We start from the raw sequence: 7,780 nt of genomic DNA on the forward strand, positions 1-7,780 counted from the left end.
ATGCATGCGCGTCAGTAACTAGAAGACTAGGTGGCCGGTGCGCATGCATGTGCCAGAAATCCGGAAGAGGACCCGGCACCACTGTGTGTGCCAGGCAATATGGCTCTGCGTGCCACCTGTGGCACGCGTGCCATAGGTTCACCATCACGGCACTACACTATGTAATATATATGTACACATATTTTGGATGTTCAGTAGTAGTAAAAATTGTACAATTGGGAAATTGTATTTTGTTGAGACCTTTGAGGCGAGGAGAGGCCAGGCACCCTAACCCTAACCTTTGACGTGAGTGACATCAAGTTGGCCACACCCACCCAGTCACATGATCACCGAGCCACGCCCACCCAGTCTCATGACCACCAAGCCATGCCCACCAAACAAGCCACGCCCACAGAACCGGTATTAAAAAAAATTAGAACCCACCCCTGCTGGTGGCTTCTCCTTCTCCTGCTCCAGGAGCAGCCTGTCTGTTACCCAGCGAGAACAGCCTGCCACCACAGCCTGCCCTGCCCTCTCTGCCCCGGCAGTTGCTCCTGGTGCTGCTGGAGAAGCGGCAGCACGCGAACCACTCTTGCTGAGGGCAAGGGGGTGGCGGCGGTGTTGTGGCTCCGTTACCTGAGCCTGTGTCATCGGCAGGAGAGGACTCCGAGAGTGAAGGAGAAGAGTTGGCAAGGCCTCCCTCTCCAGGACCCTCCTCTCTGGCAATGCCTTCGGTGTCCGCCGAAGGGCAAGAGATAGGGCCGGGGCCAAGCACGTCCACACAGCCACAGGTGGACAGTGATGAGGGTAATGAGTCTTGGCTGGATCCTCGGCAGCGTCGCAGAGATAAGCGCGCACAACAGAAGAAAAGGCGTGCCAGAGATTAGGCTGTCACTGGACCACACCCCACAGGATATAAAAGGGGGTGAGGTGGCCATTCAGACTCTGTGACGGACAAAACTAACTACTATCGAGTCACATTGCATCTTTGGAAACATTATTATCGGCCTTGGATTTATTTTACGAAATGGACAATTCTTGACTGTGTGTATTTTGTTTATTGAGTAAAAGTTCTTGGCAAGCAGCTACTGGGTTGCTGCCAAGCGTCTTATCGGAAGAATTGGTTGTCTGCCAGTTTATTTAACCCCCGGCTGTCTGTTTGTGTGCGTGTGTGGGACGGGGACAGAACAGGCGGCAGGATCAGCAAGCCAGGGATTCCCTCCCTCCTGAGGCCTGGGGCTATGCCAGAAGTCTGCTCAGGCAGGGAGACAAGGAAGCCCCGGACGGCCCATCCTTGCCACCACCACCCCCCTCGCCCTTGGCGGCAGTGGTTCTCGCACAGCCGCTTCCCTGGCAGTGGCAGGAGCAGCTGGCAGGGGAGAGGGGATGGTGGCAGGCTTTGGCAGCAGACAGTTCGAGCCGGCTAAGAGGCAATGTTCCTCCTCCTGCCAGCCTCGAGCTCAGCTCCGGGCAGCATCCAGCCAGCCATACCTGGCTTCTCCCTGCGGCAGCCCACGTGGATCCCAGGCAGCGCAACTTCAGGGCCTTTTCTCATGGTGGCGGTGACGAGGCAGGCAGGCAGCCGGGTGCACGGGAGCGACTGGCGGCAGCGCTCCTGGCTGGCAAAGGGCAGAGTCCAGGGGTTGCATGCGGGCAATGACGGTGGGCAGAGTAAGCGAGTGGTGATGAGGCCAGGAACGGGTTCGAGGGCATGGCCAGCCAATCTTATTACCGGTTCTCTGAACTACTAATTTTTTTTACTACCGGTTCTTGCGAACCGGTGCGAACCAGGAGCAACCCACCACTGGTTCTCAGTCTCCTCCAAGCAGAGGCTGATCTTGACAACTCTCCTAAACCCCCCACAGTGGTGTTGCTGCATGTTTCAAACCCAAGTGTCTATATATGGTATATAGATTTTTAAAGTGTAAAACTTTTGTCCAATAAAAAAACCTCTCTCTCACTCAACAGAATAGAGGTTATGGTAATAAAGTCTGTATACCTGATCATCTGATTGTCTTGATTTGGTAGTCTCCGATTATTTATGGAAGATTCTGTATGACTAGCCAAGATAAATAGGGCAAATATTCCTAGCTCACCATTTAACGATCTTCTGGAGACCGAGAAGATTGACCACCTGGTCAAGGGGGAAGAATAAATGTGTTCAATATAGGAGAAGCCAACATTTGTGAATCAGAAGAACCATAAAATAGGCTGATGTTTGCAGATTAAGCCTCTTTGTCAACAAGACCTAAGGGAGGAAGTAGAATGAAGATAAAAGAGGTAGTCTGTTATTCTTCCAAGACCCAAATCTTGCTAAGACCCCTCTTCCATTCCCAAAAGGCTGCAGAAATTAAAGTCAAATGGTTACATGCTGTTTTGTTTTCCTATCGTGAAAGGGCCTAAAAGAACCACATTTGAAGAGATAAAGGCCTTGCTAGCCCAGATGCTAACTTTTGTAGAATATTTAGAACACTTTGCAGCACTGATCATTTTTTTCCCCTGTAATGTCACAGATGCCCCCAAATCTAAAAGAAATGACTAAAAATCTCTTGAAATTTTGATCATTTAATTTTTTAACACTAATCATTTGGAGATCTGTGAACATTAAAGCTCACACTGATACACAGAGAACCTGCACAAACCTGCATTAAAGATTAATTCCTCTCTTACAGGATAATGTTCTGCATAGGCACTGCACTTATTGAGATGGATCCAAAGGTCAACTAAAGCACACCCAATAATCTAAGACAGTGTCAAACTCAATTTCATTGAGGGCTGCATCAGGGTTGTGTTTGACCTCAGGGGCCCCAGGTGGGCACACGTGTCACTCGTGTCGGAGGTGCCTGTGGTGGCCTGAGCACTCTGCCAGTGAAAACGGCCTCCCGAGCTCTGTTTCCGGCTGCAACGGCCTCCTGCATCCCTCTGCCAGCGAAAACGGTGCTGGTGGGGGGTGCATGCAGCCCTCCCGAGCTCCATTTTCGCTGGCAGAAGCACCGCGGGCTGGTCCTTCGCTGCTTCCAGGGCAGCCACACAGGCCAGATCTAAGCATCTCGTGGGTCGGATCCGGCCCACGGGCCTTGAGTTTGACACCCCTGATCTAAGATGTGTATACAAACACAATGCAGTCATGCCTGGTGCTAAGTAGGGCTGGGCAATGCAATAATTGGTCAACAGACCTGCCAGATACTGTAACTCCTTTAAGATCCACCAACTCCTTGCCTTGCTCAACTTTTTAGAAGACTCTCTTAATTAAAAAAAAATAGGAAGCTATTTAAGTTATTTTAAAAAAAATAGGAAGCTGGATACTGCAAAAGACAAAGTTAATATACTGTATTTGTGGTTCTGCCGTTGAAATCTCACCAATGTGAGATTTATCCTCTGCTAAATTATTGGTTTGTGACTTTTGTGTCCATCATTTTGTAATGCGGCTGGCGTTGTTTCCAATTTTCAAAATTCTACAAACTTCATTTTTTGTTCCATATGTTGTTTTATGCTCTGTTTGTTTGCATTGAGAGATTGGCTCGTGAGGACAATGTTTTCCAAATCTTGGCTGCATCTCTTAGTTGCATTATAATTGCTGAGGGCTGCATGCTTCTCCTGGGGTCTTATTAAAGTTTCTGCTCCAGTAATTCCAGCCATTCATCTGAAAATGTCTGGGTGATGTAGAAGCCAAAATTGTCGGTACCTGAGGCTATTTAATTGCTGGCTATGACTCATAGAAACAGAACAATGTGAGAAATAAACACATCTGCTTTAACAAGAGTTTTCATTTTTTTTTCATTTTCATTGTGGATTTTAAAAGGCTGTGAATTTACACAGGCTGGTGACGTCACATGTCTTGGATGTCCCCCAATTTTCTCAGAAGAGTCACTCGACACCACTTCATGCATCTGAGTTTATTTACTCGATTCATGCGTTGATACAAAAGAGTCTGTAGCAGTTTATAATTTGATCATGTCCACTCTCCCACCCACCCACTACCTTTATACAAAGTGGTACTAAATTTTATAATATTTTGTGAGCCCACCCAATCTGCAAAAGGAACAGAATTCTGAATCTCACCAAAAGGGTTGATTGGCCCCAGATTCAAGTCCAATCTATCCCTTCCCTGTTTTGATTGGAATCAGTGGTGAAATGTAAAATTTGTTACTACCGGTTATGTGGGCGTGGCTGGGGGGGTAATGTGACTGGGTGGGCGTGGCCAACTTTTTTTAAAAAAAACTTTTAAAAGCATTTTTTCTACCACCTCTTCAGCCATCAGGCAACTCAGCTGGGATCATCAGAGGCTTTTAAAAGTATTTTTTTTTCTACAACCTCTTCGGCCAAAGAGGTGGTAGAAAAAATGCATTTAAAAGGCTCTGATGATCCCAGCTGAGCCGCGCGATCATCAGAGGCTTTTTTTTAAAGTTTTAAAAGCATTTTTTCTACAACCTCTTTGGCCGAAAAAATGCTGTTAAAACTAAAAAAAAAAGCCTCTGATGATCGCGCGGCTCAGCTGGGCATGGGGGGGGCACAGGGATTTTTGCTACTGGTTCTCCAAACCACCCACCGCCATCGCTACCAGATCGGGTGAGCCAGTCCGAACCGGGAGCATTTCACCCGATTGGAATCCTTTTAATTGACGAGAACAAATCATGTCAAAAAGAACCAAATGGGACATGTAAGGAAATAAACAGCAACGTCTTTTACAAAATTATAATTAAACCTGTTGGTCAGGTTTTAGCTCATAACTATATTTGATGAGCAGCTTAGAGCTCAGCTTTCTCTAACTTGATGACATCCAAATGTGTTGGGCATTCAATTCTCAAGTCTCTTGTCTTGGGTTGATGAGACTTGTAGTTGAGCACTGCTATGGAGATACCAGTTTGGGAAGAGTGGATTTAAATAACAAACTGGTCTGTGTTTTAGAATAATGGCACAATTTGATTCTCATAGACAGGAAACTCATTATCCACATATACTGTACCCAGGAAGAGAGAGGACGAAATGGATAAGGTATGCTTTGGCCCTCAACTTTGCACCATCAGAAGCACAATGAATACTCCACAAAGCAGGAAAATAATTAACATTTTACACTTTGGGGGGTGGGGAGGAAGCAGTGGTGGGATTCAGCCAGTTCGCACCCCTTCGGGAGAACCGGTTGTTAAGTTTCTGAGCAGTTTGGCAAATTGGCTGTTGGAAGAAATCATTAGGGCAGAGAACTGGTTAAATTACTTGAATCCCACCACTGGGAGGAAGGAATAAAAAATAAAAGTCTTCCCTGTTCTTTCCCCATTAAAAAACCCTAATTTTCCTCCCCAAATAGTATACTAAAGCAAAGTTTTATTGGTTAGCATCCAAAACATTGTCCACCCCAATATGAAAACATCTATCAAGCAGCATGTCAAATATTTAGGTTATGTGATTTTCATTCATTTATGTGTAAACATAAAACCCCTGACAAACCAGCCTTTCCTTCAGTCTAGGTCCTATTTTTCTTCCACCTTTTCCCATGGTACTCTAAGCATCTCTTTCTTTACCTCTTACCCCAAATTCTACTTGTAACACTTCAGTAATCCACGTTTTCTCTCTACCAAGACTGTCCTTGTAGCTGTTTAAATGGATATGATCAAGGGCCACTTTTCTTTTAACAGAGAGATGGGAGGACAGGTAGTTAGCAACCAAAGTCACTCTTCTAAATTATATTTTGGCCTCATATCTTCAGATTTAAGATTAGATTTAAGATTTAAGTCAACTAGCAAGTCACCTTGAGTAAGAGATCTAGGATTTGAGGACTGACTTTCTGCTCCAGATGAGGAATTGGTTATTCCATTCCCCTTCTTGGCAACCAGAAGTTGAAATAATTTCCCTTTAGTTGACAGGATCAGCAAAGCCCAGTTTACTGACAGTTGTTGGTTCTCAGATTCTTCCGTTGAGGTTGATCTATTCTGAACTCGAAACTGTCCTGTATCTACAGGTGAAACTCGAAAAATTAGAATATCGTGCAAAAGTTCATTTATTTCAGTAATGCAACTTAAAAGGTGAAACTAATATATGAGATAGACTCATTACATGCAAAGCGAGATAGTTCAAGCCTTGATTTGTCATACTTTTGATGATTATGGCTTACAGCTCATGAAAACCCCAAATTCACAATCTCAGAAAATTAGAATATTGTGAAAAGGTTCAATATTCTAGGCTCAAAGTGTCCCACTCTAATCAGCTAATTAAGCCATAACACCTGCAAAGGGTTCCTGAGCCTTTAAATGGTCTCTCAGTCTGGTTCAGTAGGAATCACAATCATGGGAAAGACTGCTGACCTGACAGTTGTGCAGAAAACCATCATTGACACCCTCCATAAGGAGGGAAAGCCTCAAAAGGTAATTGCAAAAGAAGTTGGATGTTCCCAAAGTGCTGTATCAAAGCACATTAATAGAAAGTTATGTGGAAGGGAAAAGTGTGGAAGAAAAAGGTGCACAAACAGCAGGGATGACCGCAGCCTGGAGAGGATTGTCAGGAAAAGGCCATTCAAAAGTGTTGGGGACTTTCACAAGGAGTGGACTGAGGCTGGAGTCAGTGCATCAAGAGCCACCACACACAGACGGATCCTGGACATGGGCTTCAAATGTCGTATTCCTCTTCTCAAGCCGCTCCTGAACAACAAACGTCAGAAGCGTCTTACCTGGGCTAAAGACAAAAAGAACTGGTCTGTTGCTCAGTGGTCCAAAGTCCTCTTTTCTGATGAGAGCAACTTTTGCATCTCATTTGGAAACCAAGGACCCAGAGTCTGGAGGAAGAATGGAGAGGCACACACTGCAAGATGCTTGAAGTCCAGTGTGAAGTTTCCACAGTCTGTGTTGATTTGGGGAGCCATGTCATCTGCTGGTGTTGGTCCATTGTGCTTCATTAAGTCCAGGGTCAACGCAGCCATCTACCAGGAGATTTTGGAGCACTCCATGCTTCTTTCTGCAGACGAGCTTAATGGGGATGCTGACTTCATTTTCCAGCAGGACTTGGCACCTGCCCACACTGCCAAAAGTACCAAAACCTGGTTCAATGACCATGGGATTACTGTGCTTGATTGGCCAGCAAACTTGCCTGAGCTGAACCCCATAGAGAATCTATGGGGCATTGCCAAGAGAAAGATGAGAGACATGAGACCGAACAATGCAGAAGAGCTGAAGGCTGCTATTGAAGCATCCTGGTCTTCCATAACACCTCAGCAGTGCCACAGGCTGATAGCATCCATGCCACGCCGCATTGAGGCAGTAATTGATGCAAAAGGGGCCCAAACCAAGTCCTGAGTACATATGCATGCTTATACTTTTCAGAGGTCCAATATTGTTCTATGTACAATCCTTGTTTTATTGATTTCATGTAATATTCTAATTTTCTGAGATTGTGAATTTGGGGTTTTCATGAGCTGTAAGCCATAATCATCAAAAGTATGACAAATCAAGGCTTGAACTATCTCGCTTTGCATGTAATGAGTCTATCTCATATATTAGTTTCACCTTTTAAGTTGCATTACTGAAATAAATGAACTTTTGCACAATATTCTAATTTTTCGGGTTTCACCTGTATGAAATTTAGATCCATGTCTGTGTGAAATCTAAATTTCTTGAACACATACAGTCCTTTCCCTACCCATCATCACTATTGGTACCCACAGCCCCCATCTCCATCAGATAAACCTGTTTCCATTCTGAGTGACTCCAAATCACCTACCAGCTCCATCAATTGCTGGTTCCCCAAATCGATCCATGTTTGAATGCTATGATCTTGTCTTAAATCTCACTCCCTAACACAATGTTTCTCAAGC

This window comes from Pituophis catenifer, unplaced genomic scaffold, assembly GCF_029215685.1.
Source record: "Pituophis catenifer annectens isolate HBS135680 unplaced genomic scaffold, rPitCat1.0.hap2 SCAF_5, whole genome shotgun sequence".
Classification (NCBI taxonomy): Eukaryota; Metazoa; Chordata; class Lepidosauria; order Squamata; family Colubridae; genus Pituophis; species Pituophis catenifer.